A 17,347-nucleotide genomic window follows, 5' to 3' on the forward strand; every position below is an offset into this window, starting at 1 on the left:
CAGTTGACATTATTGGATGATTGTTTGTGTGTGTGTATGTGCACTTGATTGTATTCCATTCAGATGCAGCCTGCGTTGATAACAGGATGTTTTAATGTGTTTCAATCAGACGTTAGCTTGTGTGTCACTTCGTCGTACATCAGGGGTCTCAAACTCAAATGACCTGGGGTCCGCTGGAGGCAGTATCAAAATGACCAAAAAAGACACAAAATTACAGAAAAAACTAAATTACTTTAAAAAGACACAAAATGACCAAAAAAAGACACAAAATTACTAAAAAATACAGAATTATTTAAAAAGACACAAAATTATTAAAATAAAGACACAAAATGACAGAAAAAAAACGAAATTACTTTAAAAAGACACAAAATGACCAAAAAAAAGACACAAAATTACAAAAAAAGACACAATATGACTGAAAAAACAGTGAAATTACTTTAAAAAGACACGAAAATGACAAAAAAGACACATAATTACCAAAAAGACACAAAATTATTAAAAAATACACAATTATTAAAAAAGACACAAAATTATTTAAAAAAGACACAAAATTACTAAAAAAAGACACAAAATGACAGAAAAGATGCATAATTACCAAAACCCCCCACAAAATTGCCCAAAAAAAGTAATTAAAGGGACCTTCCACATAAAACACGGTAAAGTGCCATTCGTACAAAAACTCACATTAAACTTTCATATCAAGGTGGGGGCACAAAATATCATCACAAGGGCCACAATTGGCCCGCGGGCTGCATGTTTGAGACCAATGCCATACAACATGTTGAGTGAAAGAGACTCTCGTCAGTGTGTTCTCATGCTCCAGGTCAGCGTGTTTTAAATATATAGTTGACAAATAAAACCTCAGAAGAGGTTTTTGTCGATGTGGTTGTTGTCGCTAAACTGTCATTTCTCATTTTGCCCCATTTTCAAACTGGAGAAGCAAGGCGGCTGCCCTGGAAACATCATATTTCTACTTGTATACTCACCAGAGTCCATCTGTAAATGAGTTAGGAGACAGAAACAGGCCATGCAGTTGCATAATCATACCTCATTCAACAATTGAATGTTTTCATGGATGAAATCGAAGAAGAATAGAATAGAATAAATAGTATAACACAGTGTTCAGAAATCAGACATGTGGACTAAAGTCGAGTTTAAACTTTTTTTGTTCCCGTGCCTGAAACGCTGCTTTGAACGCGGTGAATCATACAGTAAATCAGGCATGCAGTGCAGTCTGGCTGCAGCGACAGATGCTCTCATTTGACATAAATAAATGAACCTCCATTGGAGAATAAAGCTCACTTTGTTAAGCTTGATCCCAGCTTTATATGGCAGGTTCAATAGAGTAGACAGCCTGTGTTCTGCTCTGGAGTCTTTGTGAATGGAGCTGCCGTCACTTGCAGCCTGACTTTTCCTACTTCTAGTTAGTTGTTATTCCATCTTCTAGATATGGTGAGTTTCAGTTTCTATCTCAGCTTCTATCTTCAGCTAATAGGTCTATCATGTATCTGAATTTGGAAAAACTGCTTTCAGTTTCTCTGCTGCATCTACCTGGAACACCTTACAACATTCACTCAAACTCAACACAGTTATAACTAATAATAATAATACATTTTATTTACAGAGCGCTTTTCAGGGTACACAAAGACGCTTTACAGTTAAAATGCAGTTAAAGATGAAGCAAACAATTAAAATCAACAACAAAGTTCACACATTAAAAGCTGAAAAGTTCTGAACAGGTGAATTTTGAGGAGTTTTTTGAATGCGGGTGGATCTGAGCAGTGTCTGATGTTTTTGGGGAGAGAGTTCCAGATAGAAAAGGCTCTGTCTCCCTCTGGGACAGTTTAAAACTATGATAATAAAAGTATGATAAAACTAAGAACTCTGCCTTTCACTGTAACTGTTTTTAAGAACCTGGTCTCACAGGAATCTGTGAAATAGCCACGGATTCGCTTAACTCAAAATCCGTGGAATAGCCACGGAATCACTCAAATTTCCGTGAAACTGACACGGATTTCGCTACAATGCAAGTTAATGACAGTCATGTCCCGTGGCTATTCCATGGATATTTTTTCCTATTGGTTTGTTCCAAGTCACGTGACTTTCAAGGTTCCGGCGGTCAGAACAAAAAACATGGCGGACAGTTCTCTCATTTTTAGTGAAAAAAATCAATATTTTGACTTAGTTTCTGCATAAAAATGGATTTTGATCACATTTCTAGGGAGAAATATCTGTTTTATTTTCTAAATATTCACTCAGTGAATGTACATAATCACTTTGTATGTTGGAATAGCCACGGGATATGACTGTCATTAACTTGCATTGTAGCAAAATCTGTGTCAGTTTCACAGAAATTTGAGTGATTCCGTGGCTATTCCACGGATTTTGAGTTAAGCAAATCCGTGGCTATTTCACGGATTCCTGTGAGACCAGGTTGGTTTTTAATGCTTTTGCATGTTTTTTTACTGCTGTTTCGTGTTTTCTCTGCACTCTCGACATCATTGTAACTGAGGGGTTGCCCTCAATGATTCCTCGAGAAAATAAAAACAGGATAAATGAATGAAAATGTGTGTTTGGGGAGCCAGACCTCCTCCACTGTCCTCCCCCTCCACTAGCTGCTCCCTGGCTTCCTCCAGCAGGCCTCCTGGCTGCTGCCTGCCTGCCTGCCAGCCGCCTCTCGCCCATTGTGGGCTAACAATGGCAGGCGAGGCCCCAGCCTCGAGGCCTGCAGCCTGGGTCTTAGAGGGGGTGTCGGGGAGTGGGCGGGGCTTGGCGAGGAGGGGGTGTGCTCGCCCGTGAAAGGCTAACTCTACGGGGGCAGCCGGTAGGGGAGGGAAGCTGAGGTGGAAGCCAAGAAAAAGCAGGTCACGCCCAGATTAAAATTCAATGTATGCCCCACGTAGGACTGTCTGCCTACGTCAGCAAGCTGGCCCGGCTACACACACACACACGCACACACACACACGCACACACACACACACACAGGGACACAGGGGGTGCTGGCATTGGGGATTCTTAGGATTGTCAGGGTGCCTTGCTGGCTCGCCAGTTAACACGGCGAGAGAGAGGAAGGGGAGGCAGGCAGAGCTAGAAATTAGAGAGACAGGAATAAAGACACAATGGGGGAGTGAGGAGAAAATGTGTGTGTGTGTGTGTGTGTGTGTGTGTGTGGATTGGAAAGAGGAGGAGGTGGTAATCAGAGTGTCTGGCCCTCTTCATTACTTTACTTCAGCTGCTTTGAGCTCACACACCTTCAGGGTGTGTGTGTGTGTGTGTGTGTGTGTGTGTTGGGAGGGGGGGTCTTCTTAATGGGGCAGCAGCAGCGTCATAATGCATGCAAGACAAAGCTGATTTGGTGATGCATGCTTCCTTTGTGTTGGTGTTGCATTTTGGGGGGGTACACACACGCATGCACATGCACACACACACACAATCCAATCCCCTCTGTTTTGGGCCCCATCCCCATATGGTGGCTTGGCTTGATGAGAGCTTGATGAAGTCAACCAGAAGTCCCCCACCCCTCTGAGTGTATGTGTGTGTGTGTGTGTGCGTGCAAATCTGTGATTGCTTTTCAGCTAATGGATAAATGAGAGTTTCACCCTTGCAGAGCTATTGTGCGTATATATATGTGTGTGTGTGTGTGTGTGTGTGTGTGAGAGGGAGAAGGGGCATGTGTGGATCGTCAGCTTGTATATTGGCTTGCAAGCTGTTTTCATTATATTTCATTATTCATGTTTCATGCATGATTGTGCAAGGCGAGCAGTGATCAGCTCCGTAGGGGTGGAGGCTAATCAGGGGGTGGAAAGGTTTCTAAACTCAGACATGCAGACGGTCCAAGAAAACCACAAATGTCACGACCTTTGCATTAGACGAAACATTTCCCAGAAAGGAGAAAATATCTTGTGGAAGCGAAACCAAAACATCACACGAATCCTACAGTCAGTATTTATTTTCAGATTTGCAGTGAAAGTACAGTGCCAGCAGGGATTTGACTGAGTCTATGTCTGCAGACTTGGTACGAACCCTGCATAAGCAAAAGATTTCAAAGTTTGGAAAATGCTTCTTTTTTTTTTAGATGTTATGTTTTCAAGGTTAGGAATAGGTTTGGGTTTGAATATGCTCATTGAAAAGCTAACATAGCCTGGTGTGTCAGAGTCACAGGGAATGAGTTTGGATTGCCCACATACCTCAAGTTAAAAATCTCTTACAGTAGTGTTATGATAACCTACTTTGTTTATTTATTACAACATTGAATGTCAAGCTTGGGATTCTTTATAACATGGATATATAAGGAGAACTGGTACAGCATTGGAGGCTGGGCCCCTGTTTTTCTCTAAAAGTTGCTCAGTGCTGCATGAAGTCAACTTCCATGTATAAAATGACCTGAATCTTCCCATAAGGCATGGGTCTCAAACTCAAATTACCTGGGGGCCGCAGGAGGCAGTATCAAAATGACCAAAAAAAGACACAAAATTACCAAACAAAAAACACAAATTTACTAAAAAAAGACACAAAATGACCAAAATAAGACATAAAATGACCAAAAAAGACACAAAAGTACTTAAAAAAGACACAAAATAATAGAAAAAACCAAAATTACTTAAAAAAGACACAAAATGACCCAAAAAAAGACACAAAATTACTAAAAAAAGACACAAAATGACCAAAAAATACACAGAATTACCACAAAAGACACAAAAGTATTAAAAAAAGACACAAAATGACCCAAAAAAGACACAAAATGACAGAAAAAAACTAAATTACTTAAAAAAAGGAAACAAAATGACCAAAAAAAGAAACAGAATTACCAAAAAAGACACAAAATGTTTTTTAAAAAGACACAAATGACCCAAAAAAGACAAAATATCGTCACAGGGGCCACAACTGGCCCGCGGGCCGCAAGTTTGAGACCCATGCTTTAGAGCATGATTGAAGTGATCGCTGTGGGTATGAAGGAAGGAACTATAAAGGAACTTTTTGAAAGTGCTTAAAAAATGCTATGATTTAACTCTTTAAAAGCTGTTGAAACCCTGTTCTTGAGTTTTAATATGAAGACTTTATTAAGGATCCAAGCAGTGATCTAAAATTAACTGAGGTTATCGTCTTTAAATGAGTGTTTTTGCAGCTTTCTTTGCCAAAAATGAAGCTGAAGCACTTCATGAAATACTGTTGACATACTGTACTTAGGCCACTTTCTGTCACTGCTCAAAAAAAGTTGGTTAATTATGCATATTGTGTATTTTTTTTGTGCTAATTTTGTGTGCCTGTGCAGCATGTGTGCCTTCAGATGCTCTATGAGAGTTTGTCATCTGTTTGACAAGCCTGGGTCAATACTCACTTCTTCCAGAACGTCTCTGAAGTTACTTTTTGTTCAGTCTTCAGACATTGATTTGGCTGCTTTCATCAGATATTTGCTTTTAGCCGTACAGTAAACAACCCACTGATTAATAAAGCTGGATTTGTATTTCAAATGTTCAGCTTTGTGCTCAATTGTGTTTGTGCGCAAACTACAAATGCTCGGCTTTGTGCCTCCTTCCTCTGTGTGTGTGTGTGTACACAAACGACGACGTCGCAGCGTCGCTTTTCTTTCTCCTTTATGTTTTTCTTGCTACCTCGCCATTCCTTCTGTTGTGTCCGCCAACTCAGAATGGAGCCATTTTGTCTCCTTCAGTTCCTGAAATGAAATATAAGCCTCTTAAATGCATACTTATCTTGCCCTGCAGACTGCGCTTGAAGAACAAACACACACATGCCTGCACGCACACACACACACACACACACACTAACTAAAGAGGCATTGTGATGCCAGCCCTTGTTGTTCCTAAGACAGCGGCTGCATGCATATGGCAGATGGTTGTTCCTTTGCTTTGCATGCCGCCATATTAAACAAAAAGCATTGCTAAGGCCACGGCTGGTTTTAGGAAAAGGGCAAAGTGCGAGAGAGAAGAGACAAAAGAGCAGCAGAGGGAGAGACGGAGACAACGGGCTTGGCATACATGAACACAAGCAGGAAATCCATGTGTGTAAATGTGCATATGTGTGTGCATAACCACATTAACGTCGCATTGGTTACACAGATGCATACGGACGCACACACACACACACACACACACACACACACACACATCCTCCTAAAGTGACACACAAAGATAACCAGAATAGACACATACATTCCAGATGAATGGTTTGCTGCAGGGAACCATCTATACATGTAGAAGATATCATGTGTTGTGTGTGTGTGTGTGTTTAAATGTGCATGGGTGGTTGCACAAATTGAAAAAAAATCGTGTTGCATGTGTAAATGTGTGTGCATGTCTTTGGTAGGCTGGTGTGTTGGTAATTGGAGGGTAAATCCAGTGCGGTAACCTTTTACAGCTGCCGTCTCCTTTCACATGCATATGTGTGTGTGTGTGTGTGTGTGTGTGTGTGTTCATATCATGTTATGGTTTTTTGTCTCTTCAGCTGGGAGGAAAATTACTTCTCCAGTGGCATTTGGAGGGTCATTTTTTCATTTTTTGTCATCTGCACTCCATCCCACTTTTAGTCTGCTCTCAGCTCTGACATTAACAGTGAAATTGCATTAAAATGTAACTTTTTTTTCCCCTTAAAGTGCAATTTAAAAATACGCAAAGGCGAAATTATAGTATAAGGCTGCAAATAAGACGTTACGCTGATGATCATACAGTGTTTAGCTTAATTGTACGGTTTTAGCCAAGCATTATGCCAGCGCTATGGTAACATCAAGCTCATGATAACTGCTATGGCAACCAGTTCTCATGATATGTCTCTGTCAGATGTAGAGAAGAATGCAACCAGAGAGAAAGATAAGACACATTCTAAATTATGAGACGGCCTTGTCAACCCATGTCGGTGTGAAGAAAGTTGAACACCAGATTTTCTGCATTTTCCAAATTTGCCAGGCTGCATTCTCTGACGGTAGAGAGCAGGCAGACGACACCTTTTGGTCTAAACGGTAAATAAATGTATATAAATGCCAAAACTGAAGTAGTTACAAGGGTCACGTGACTACGGCACGTTGTGTAAAAAAAGTAAGTTTCATTCAAAAACGTGAATGAACATAAATATCGCTCATTTTTCACTGCCTGTACATACAACCCTATATTTTTGATGGGAGAATATATTTACGATACTGTAAATCACTGTATGTTTTGCTAATTAACTAGCCATACAATGACATTGAGAAAAAAGTTACTATGCAGTCACATTAGCCTGTTGGATATATATATTAGTCTTTTTGTGACCTGAAAAAAAGTTGCAGTTTGCAGTAATTTGACATGTCAGACATATTTATGACATTATGTAACTGGTTGTCTCCTGCTAACGAAAGTCTACCAGTTACTTGCCAATTAGCTTCCCATGCAGTTAAACCTAGCATGTCCGCTACAATCAAGCACGTAATTGGAAAATGGAAATTTCTCCCCCCCCCCCCCCCCCCCCCAATATGTCAAATGACCAGTCAAATGCCTTCAAAAGCTGAAAGAAAGCAGATTTCCTTCCCTCAATATTCAGTGTTAAATTGACTCCGAAACACATTTGAATGAACCATTACATTGCTTGTGCCAGGGGTTACGCATAAGAAATAATAATAAGTCTTTAACAGTAAAAAAGAAAAACTGGAAGTCCAAGTTTTCTAGCAGACAATGAATGTATGCTTTATCACCTGCAGGGGATTGACACGAGTCTGCCTCCGAGTGTTTGCGGCTTGATAAATTGCTTCTGCTCGTCTCTTTGTAAATGTGGCCAGACAAGGCCACAGCACAATAATGCTACACTGCAAACAACAGGCCGGGACAAAAAAACCTTTGCCTTCTTATCTCTAATTTAGCCTTGGGTGAACAGGCTTTACACATACTGTTCCTGTGCATGACACACACTCATACCAAGGCTCCTTTAACTCTGCTTCACCTCAACCCAGCTCCAGCTTTGTATTCCACATAATGTATTTCTTGTGTTTGCATGCGAGCATTTCTACTCTAGAGGGTTTTTGTGGTCCTGTCAAAGCCGCCAAGCAACATTTATGGCTTTTCTTCTAGCAAGTAACCTTCATTCTAGTGTCGAGCACGCTCACAATGACATGAATTGAAAAAGTGACTCTCCATTAACAGCTGCATGTATGCGAGTTTTGAATTGGACCACTTTGGCTTTCAGGTTGTATAGCTCGCTTTCAGATTAGACGGGTGAAGTTCTTGATTGAATGTCAGACGTCATCATGCAAAAGGATGCCAACCTCTTTCCTTCCACCCATCCATACATTCATCCTGTTCAGAGGCCACAGCTTTTATCTCCTGCAAGATCCCATTGTGTGGGTGCAGGACTCACAAGGCCTTCCATGTTCATCCGCATTCTGATGATTTTGATCCTCGTCTGTGTCTTTATCTCTCTTTGACAGGCTGAGGCAAGGTTATTATAGTTAATGAAAACTAACGAAATAACGAAAAGTAGAATTGAAAAAACATTTTTGTTAACTGATATAAAACGGTAACTAACTGAAACTGTATTTTATTGGTTACAAAACGAACTAAAACGAAACAAACTATAGTGAAAATGTCCTTCATTTTCGTCTTTGTCAACTTTTTTTCATATGTAAACCTTTTTAGGTTGATATGAAACCTATTTCATCTATTTGGTTTTATGACTTAGTAAACTTATTGGGGCTGAGATATAAAGGCAACATTTATTGTGACCTTATTGAATCTCGCACTGAACAAATACCCCATTACCAAAAACTAACACTAAAACTGATAAAAACTAAACTAAAACTAAGCATTTTCCCAAAAAATAAAAACTAATTAAAACTAGCAAACACACTCTTAAAAACTCATTAAAACTAACTGAATTTGAAACAAAAGTTGACAATAAATCTACTATTATAACCTTTATAACCTATAACCTTCCGTCCTCTTGAATTTCTACTCCACACTTCCTCCATTTTTTTCTCCCTATGTGTTTCTCATTCAGGTTGGGAACTCGGGGCCAACACGTCAGCCTTTTGCTGATTTCCACCCGTGTCAGCGCCAGCGTCAGTTTTTCCCTTTCTCGTTGTTTTTACAGTGACACATCAGCTGAAAGGGACTTGATTAAACCTGTCTCTCCCATCTTTTTTCTCTTTCTCCCTCCCTCTCTTCCCCGTCTTCCCGGTCTCTCCTCTTCCCCGTCGCAACAGAATGGAGCAAATCAGAGAATCAATTCAATGTAATCATGACAAATGAGTCCCGGCGGTTAGCAAGGATTTTTTTTTGTGCGAGTGTGTGTTCGGGACAGGGCTGCTGGGAAATCACAAATGAATCAATCAGCTGTTATCGCATCAGCAAACACTGCAGGAGGGAGGGATGGATGGATGATGGATGGATAGGCAGAGGGGAGGAGAAGATTCAGTGTAGTCAATGCGTGTGTGTGCATTTGCACGTCTGTTGTGCAGAGATAGATGGTTGATTGAATACGGGGCCATGTGTGTGTCTGTGTGTGTGAATGAGAGTGAGCAGGGGGGTGCTGTAAACCTTGGAGCTGTCAGAACAGATGGGAGATGGAAAGGGCTGCAGGCTGGGAGGGATGTGTTGGCTGCTGGAGGAGGATGAATCCTGCAGTAGGTTACTTTTGGAAAGGGCCAGCGAGATTAGAAGAGGGGAAAAAAAAGGTGTCAGTGGGTTCCCCCCCCCCCCCTAATGGATCTATTTCTGCTGAAGATGCAGTTTCCTGGATCAAAATATATAGTAATGTGTCATCGGCATAAAGAGCGAGAGAAGACAGTTTGTGGGAGGCTGACGAGCATGAGCCAGGGTTTTTGACAAAGAAAGTGTGTGGTTCGTTGTTTTGTTTTGTTGTAACTGTGCAGTGGTGACTTCAAAACATATCTTTGACATTTCTGCACTGCAGCTTCTTATTATTGGCAGATAAATGCCAATATTTCTATTATAGAAGCCAATGCGTAAATGCCTTAAACCTGCATTATTTTTAATGATCAAAAGGGGGTGATTACTCTGGCTGCAAGAAAGAAATCAGATTGTATAGAAATCTATGAGAAATGAGCCTACTTCTCACTTGATTTATTCCCTCTTTAAATGTTCTTCTAATTAATTGATGGTCTCAATCGCTAGTTTCAAGTCGTCTTCAAAACGGCATGATGTTCATTTAGTAAATTTATGGTTCTATTTAGAGTAAAATAAAAGATAAAGCAGGGTATGCTTTAGGGCAGGGCTACCTTGGGATTGACAATATGCTACCACAGCAGCTTGTTAATCAGTATAGAGACGTACCAATGCTAATCTATGGCACTGTGTAGATTTATTGGCAGTGAACTTGTTTTTGGATGTTGTCTGTGTTTTCACCTGACCTTTTCACAGTGTGTTTTCATATTAGTCACATAAATGTCTTGTTCAACATACAAGAGATCAAAGAAGTAGTGATGTCCAAATGAAGCCTCATGAACCATTAGTTGTATTTGTTGACCCCACTAGATGGCGTTCTTGGCTTTTAAAAAAAGCTCAAGAAAGGCTAATTCAGCTTGCTTTTAACCCTTTGTTGGACAGAGAGAGCCAACAAATGGACTCAAAAAAATATAGAAAATGGTTCATGAAGCTTCATTTGGACATCACTACAAAGAAGTACATTTTGCTTGTTTTTCACTTAATTAAATTAGCATCACAGTTTATGCAATACACCTTGCGAACCCAACTGGCACCTGTGTTAGCTGTTGATTTAGGGTTTGCTGCTGTTTGGTACTTGGCCTTGCCGGGCTGGTAGCCTGTCCAGCTCCGCCCTCTCGTTCCAAATATGGTCACTGAATAAATGAGTGGCGGAACAAAAGGCCTGCAGGGTCACTGAGTTCGTTAACAATGACAATGGTGTAAATCAGATGCTTTGGCTGTCACGGCGACCAAATTTCTAGATTTATATCTGAAAAGGTGCTAAAGGTGTGTGGTCCACCAACGCCTTACTGAAAGTAGTTTTTTCATTTAATTGGTATCCAGTATATATTGCTCACCAAACAGGTGGATGCAGTGATCCCATGTGGGCGGCAATACGAAGGAGTGGCTTTTGGCAAAGTGTGTAGGCGAAGCGCTGTGGGATCAGTCGATGAATGGAACCTAAGATCCCTTCCTCAACTTTAAAATCCATTCCTAGGGGTGGGCAGGATTTGTCTGTCTGGGAGGCGTGTGGTAACGCGTTGGTTGAATAACACTTTAAGTGTGTGTGTGTGTGTGTGTACATGCACACTTTGGCTCACATCCCGCTTCCATCTCCCCAGCTGATTAGGGGTTAATGGCCTATGAGCGTGGGGAGCTCTCTGCCTTCTGATTGGTCGACTGGATTGTGTGGGCGGAGTTGCCATCGAGTGACAGATGGCGTACAACAGGAGGGGAGGGAGGCAGGGTGCAGTGTGTATGTGTGTGTGTATATACATCGAAGCTCATGGGGGGGGGGGTCTTCTAATTACAATAGAGAGATGTACAATGGTGGTCTCTCTAGTCGGCTTTTCTCCTCTTTTTGTATTGTCTCTTCACACTTTTTGTGGTTTTCTCACACACATTGATACGACTGGTTTCACCCCGTTGACATCCATTAATAGACGTTATACACTGACAAGTCCTACCCACGTCCATTCTTATATTTTGATTGAAATATAAATAATCCAGATTAAAAACAAATCCTTGTGTAAAATGTTAATGCTCTCATTTGAGAAAAGATGTGGGGAGGCTGCCGTGGTTCTCGTTGTTTCTTCTTTTACAAAACAGAATCGGAATGGATTAGAGCTGGGGTCTGAATGCACACGGCGTGTAGCTCTAAATGATGTGCAACACACACAACGTTAATAACTGCAATACGCCAAACACTCACACACACACACACACACTCTTTCTTCAGCATGAGCAATGACAGTTCTCTGATGCAGGTATGAATGTTTGCCATGAAAAACCTACCCACACACACACACACAAAAAAAAAGACATGACACACACACACACACACACACAGATACACACACACACGATGGGCCATGTGATTTTCCCCAAGGATTAGACCAGATCATTGTACTTGGCAACACTCCCAGTTTACACACATCGCACTCCTAATTCACCTTTGTTAGAAATTCATCAGTTTTCCCGAACCAATAGCCTGGTATGGAACACAAATTTGTGTGTGTGTGTGTGAGAGAGAGAGAGAGATAGAGCGAGAGAGAGTGACAAAAAGAGAGATTAGTGATCTCTTCTGTGAATATCACTGACTAGTTTGTGTCATTTCGTCGCTGTGGCATTAAGAACAAAAGCAGACAGGCTTTGAAAAGGTCGTTTCTTCACTTTGTTTACGTGTGTGTGTGTGTGTGTGTGTGTGTATATGTGTGTGTATATGTGTGTGTGTTTGCAGACTGTCTGATGCAGCGTCTTTTTATCAAGTGTCATTGCATCCCCATCTGCTGAAGACACACTGTCTCCCTCAGCCCTGACACACACACACACACACACACAGAACCACTCTGTATGTGAGAATGGCAGAAGAAATAGAAGGGGTACAGTTTTACAACAAGCCTACTAAAATGAATTGAATCACCAAACTTTGGAAACAGATACCATTTTTAATGAAAGGGAGCCAAAAATCTACTCTGTGGAGTACCTCAGGGTTCTGCTCTAGGTCCCCTTCTATTCTTATTTAATATTGTGAAGATGCACACAGTGGTTGATGTAATGTCCAGTATCTTAATTGCTTTTTAAAATATTAGCCAAGACATATTCATCTTCTCAGTATTATTACTAACTTGATTGCCGTAGCTTTTTATATGTACCTGCCAGATTTTACAGTTGTATCGATCTTATCATTTTGTTGGTCTCAGAATCTCAAACTGAATAGGTGTTGTTATCCTTCACGTCCTGCAGTGGTCAGTCTCATGAGCCAGATATCAAGTCTCACATGAGTTTCACCTAATCTGTTAGGAATGACCACGTTGTGTGGGAAAATACTTGACCTAGGTATAATTGCCAAAAAAAAGCGCTAACTCACGGATAATTAAACCCAGCTATGTTGCAGGTTTTATGTGTGAAACTGGAAAGAGATAAAGGGGAGGGGTGCCAGACAGACGGACTGTGAACTGTGTCTGAGCCATTTTAGACTTGATTGAAAGTGAAAAGAGCAGTGGTGTCACCATCACATTCATCCCTGTGGTCTGAGCAACAATAGGCTTTAACCTAGTAGACACAGGCAGAGAGGGAAGAGGGGGGCGGCTAGGTCCGAAGCCAAGACAGAAAGAGAGAGAGAGAGAGCTGCACTCCCAGCTGTGGGAAAGTCTTTATACCTAATATCATCTGCCATCAAAACTTCTGCACTCATCAGAGATGTTAGACTGAATTTTTGGAGGCAAGTGTAGCAATGACTGATGACTGACAAGACATTATTTAGACAGCTTGGAGGGAAGATGGCTCTCAAATGTTCCCCTGATGCTTTTAAGAAATGCACTCCCTCGATTTTTGCCTGATCCTTTGCTCTCCGCTGTGATGATTTCAGCGCTGAAAGATCAAATTTGGACTCCCTTACACTAAGCTGTGGTTAGTGCAAATTGGCTCTACAGGTATATCCATTATAAAGACAGAGGGAAGGAATGGAACGCTTTTTTTCTGACATTTCTTATATTACCGTGCGCCGTGAGACACAAAGATTGGTTTGACAGGCCGCCTCAGTGGGAGGGAGGCATTTCAACAATTTGGTAGGACTCTTTATGTCGATCACTGGCAGATGCATCAGCCTCTCTCTCTCTCCTTCTGCTGTCTGTTCCCTCCCAGTGTCTCTCATCCTTACTGTCATAGTCAGATGCCCCTTCTGGCTCAGTGGACAGTTTGTGTTGCTCAGTCTTGTCCTGTTGGAAATCGATTGGTCAGTTTGTTGCCCGTGAGGTGCTAGGACCCGTATGTTGATGTGTAGCTATGTGAGCAGGTCTTTGGGTTGCCCAGTATGTTAGTGAGTTGATGTGATTGTTAGTATGTTGGTCAGTAGCTTGTTACATGTGGTTGTTGCTGGGTCAGTTGATGAAACCAGCAGCTGAAATCAGTTAATTATAGGTATTTAGACGATGCTTTACATTTTCATCCTTGCAAATGAATTCGGTAGTTTTCTTACGTTCCTTGCCCACATTATTTTTGTAAGAATAAAATCCCCTTAGTTAATTTCCTGCATCAGCTTTAAAGCCGGTATGCTTAACATGAGCAATTTTTTTCATTGAATCCAGATACTTGAGTCACGATACGATATTGTTGCGATTTTAAGCATTTTGCGATATGGTGAGTATTGCGATACAATATATTGCGATTAAACTGTTTAACTGCATTTTGTGTCCACAGAATTAAATTCAATCAAGAATTGTTTTTTCAAATAAGAGAAAATTCTCAGTCTATCCATCTCACTTTAGTCTTTTTATTTCTCCACATTGAGAGTCAAACCCACAGACTGACCGACAAAGTATTCAGTCAAACTGAACTGAACTGATATCAAACATGTATGGACAACAACAACTGCTTTCCTAAACTTTAAGCTTCACAGCTCTCAATTCTTTTTGAATGAAACATAAAAAAATCCTAACTTTGCAGCTTTATTTTGACAACTTCCCAACACGATATCCTGACGCACATGGTGCCTATAGATTCTTCTATTTTGGCTCAGTTGATATAACGGTCGCCCACCGATCGGAGGGTTGGTGGTTCGAAAATACTGCCATCCGTCAGAGCGCAGTATCGATACTTGGCGGACATGAATCGATATAATATTGCCACGCAAAATATTGCAATACTATGCTATATCAATATTTCCCCCCACCTCTAGAAACAACACATATTGGGATATTGTTCATATTGGGCCCTATCACCCAGCCCTACCTATACCTGTAGCAGTACACCCACACCAACATAGGGCCCTGCATTTTTTCACATCACTGCTATTTTTGGTCCAAACTCAGTCTTATTTGTTGTGTCTGCAGGTCGTTGTTTTGGCACTTGTGTGTTGTGAGTCTGGGAGGTAGTTTGAGATGTCGATCTGAACAGCGGGCAGCTATTATGCTGGTGGGAAATGTCGAGCTGACAAGTTTGGTCTTGGTTCAGAACGTACTTCGGTACAACAATGACTTGCACCCGTTTCTTTTCATCCCTTCGTGTGGTTGGCGGCTTTCTCCCTTATTCTGTCGTTGCTCTTCATCTTTCTTTATCCTAGTGAAAGCAGTTTGCACTTGATAGGATCTCAGGCTGTGTGTGTTTCCTTCCTTGTGTGTGCAGACAACATTTGATTTGGAAATACTATTGTGGGACTTTGCCAGGGAGATGCACTCGCTTATTAGACTGCTCTACCATGCTGGCCCATACCCCAGAATTCAATTGTGTGTGTGTTTGCATTGGTGTTTGTTAGTCTGAGCTTTAGACATGCTTTTTTTTTCAGCCCATGCCCAGAATAGCCATATCATTGCTTTCCAGTTAGCTTGCTCATCCTCCCTCTATGTCTCTCTCCCTCCCTATGTCTTTCTAGCTTGAAAGCAGCAGTGGGGTTGCTATGGTTTGGTGAGATACAGTAATCCAATGTGTACACACACACACACGCACACCTCACCCCATAAATAATTGACCTGTCACAGTGAGACGACAGGACAGACCAGATACACTCTCCCCTCCTCTATTCTCTGTTCTACTCTCACATTTCTCCTCCTATCTCGTCCTCTTTATCCTCCATTTCCTTACTTGCCATTCTTTTTACTCAGCCTATTTTTAAGTTCCACCTTTACCTTTCTGTCTTTTCTTGACTCTATTATTTTGTGCTTCGGCATCCTAAGCTTTGCAGTTAATGGCATTATTTATGCTTTAAGCAAATTAAGTTAAGGTTGGCGTAAACAAAATTTGAGCAAAACACCCAAATTTCAGGTAGGCCAGGTTTAATTTGATGAGTTTAATACCAATTTATTCTCACTGGGTTTGAATAAATTATAAGACATTTGATGTCAGTCAGACAGTTCTCAGGACACCAAACTGCTGCTTGTACCTGACTTCACATTACTTTTTGCATTAAGTTCATTATCATTGGTATTGCAGTGAGGCCCTAGGATAGAGCCTTGAGGTACCCCAAATAAAGCTTTATATCGCCTCGTATTGGTTGTCATTTCTGACACTCTTGTACATGACTACAGCTGTTGGACTGTTGATAGCTCACATGTGTTACAGGAAATAACAAGCCAGTGGTCAATTAGTAGTGTTTGTATTCACTGATTATTTGGCACCTTTTGAAGTGAGGATGTAGCAAACATTTAACTCGTATGACTGATCAGCTGTATACACTGTCATTGTCTTTCCAGATAAAATACTAAATTGTCTCCTGGCCACATGAAACACAGCCAATAGAAGCTGACATGAAACAACAATTAAAAGTTGCCCAATTTAACCAAATTCTTAAAACCTTTCTTAATTTTTCTTTCTTCTCCCTGGCTTCTTCTTTTATGTTATGTATACTGGCGGATTACAGCAACATGTCCTTTATTAAAGTAAATAAATTAGTAAATAAATTACACTGTAGCCTAGTTTATTTGCTCCAAGCCAGTTGGTGGAAACCGGTTTAAATTAGCTTTTCTTTTTTCAAAAGTTTGCTTAAAATTCATGTCACAATTGAATGGAAAGTGGTTTTAATCACAAAAAGCTACTTACTCCCTGTCGCTAAACACATACAGCTTTCAAAATAAGAGCACAGTGTGTTAAGAGAATCCACCACTTTGGCAACTGTTGAGATTTGCACTTCAAACTACATTTTAGATTTTTAATTATTTATACAGACTACAAAAAAAATCATATTTTCTATCTTTTTAAGTATTTCTTAATATTGTCAAGAATATCGTTATCGCAAAAATAGCCTGCAATATCATGATATTCTTTCAGGGCCATATCGCCCAGCCCTAGAAACACAGCTAAATTGCTCATAATCCATCCAGCCAATTCAACAAGCCAAATCAGCGAAATGGCTGCTTGTTAGGGCCAATTAGAGCCAATAATGTCTGACGTACCACTCAAAGTACAAGCAGTAGTTGTCCACAGATGCTCAACAACAACCCAACAGCTGCCAACGGACAGTAGTTAACTTAGTGTGTGAGGGCCCTAAAGATTAACTATGCAAAGCAGAGTTCATCTCAACCTTTACTATCCTAAGGGCTGAATGTGTGTGTGTGGCAGGAAATGATCACACCCTAGCAACCCCCTTTTCACTGCACACACACAAATGCACAGAGACATAAGGAGAGAGAGGTAGAGCGAGTATCAGATGGCACGGTGTCCTGCCGGAGACGTCTCATTAGGATGTGTGTGTTTTGTACTGAAGGTTC

At 40.9% G+C, this 17,347-nt stretch overlaps 1 protein-coding gene across 1 annotated transcript in view; it reads left to right on the forward strand.

Annotated features, from left to right (window-relative positions):
* Positions 1-17,347, forward strand: part of zswim5 (zinc finger, SWIM-type containing 5) — an 88,055-nt gene that overhangs the window by 43,383 nt on the left and 27,325 nt on the right. The gene's annotated exons all lie outside the window — the stretch shown is intronic.

Source organism: Centropristis striata, chromosome 11 (genome assembly GCF_030273125.1).
Source record: "Centropristis striata isolate RG_2023a ecotype Rhode Island chromosome 11, C.striata_1.0, whole genome shotgun sequence".
NCBI classification, from domain to species: domain Eukaryota; kingdom Metazoa; phylum Chordata; class Actinopteri; order Perciformes; family Serranidae; genus Centropristis; species Centropristis striata.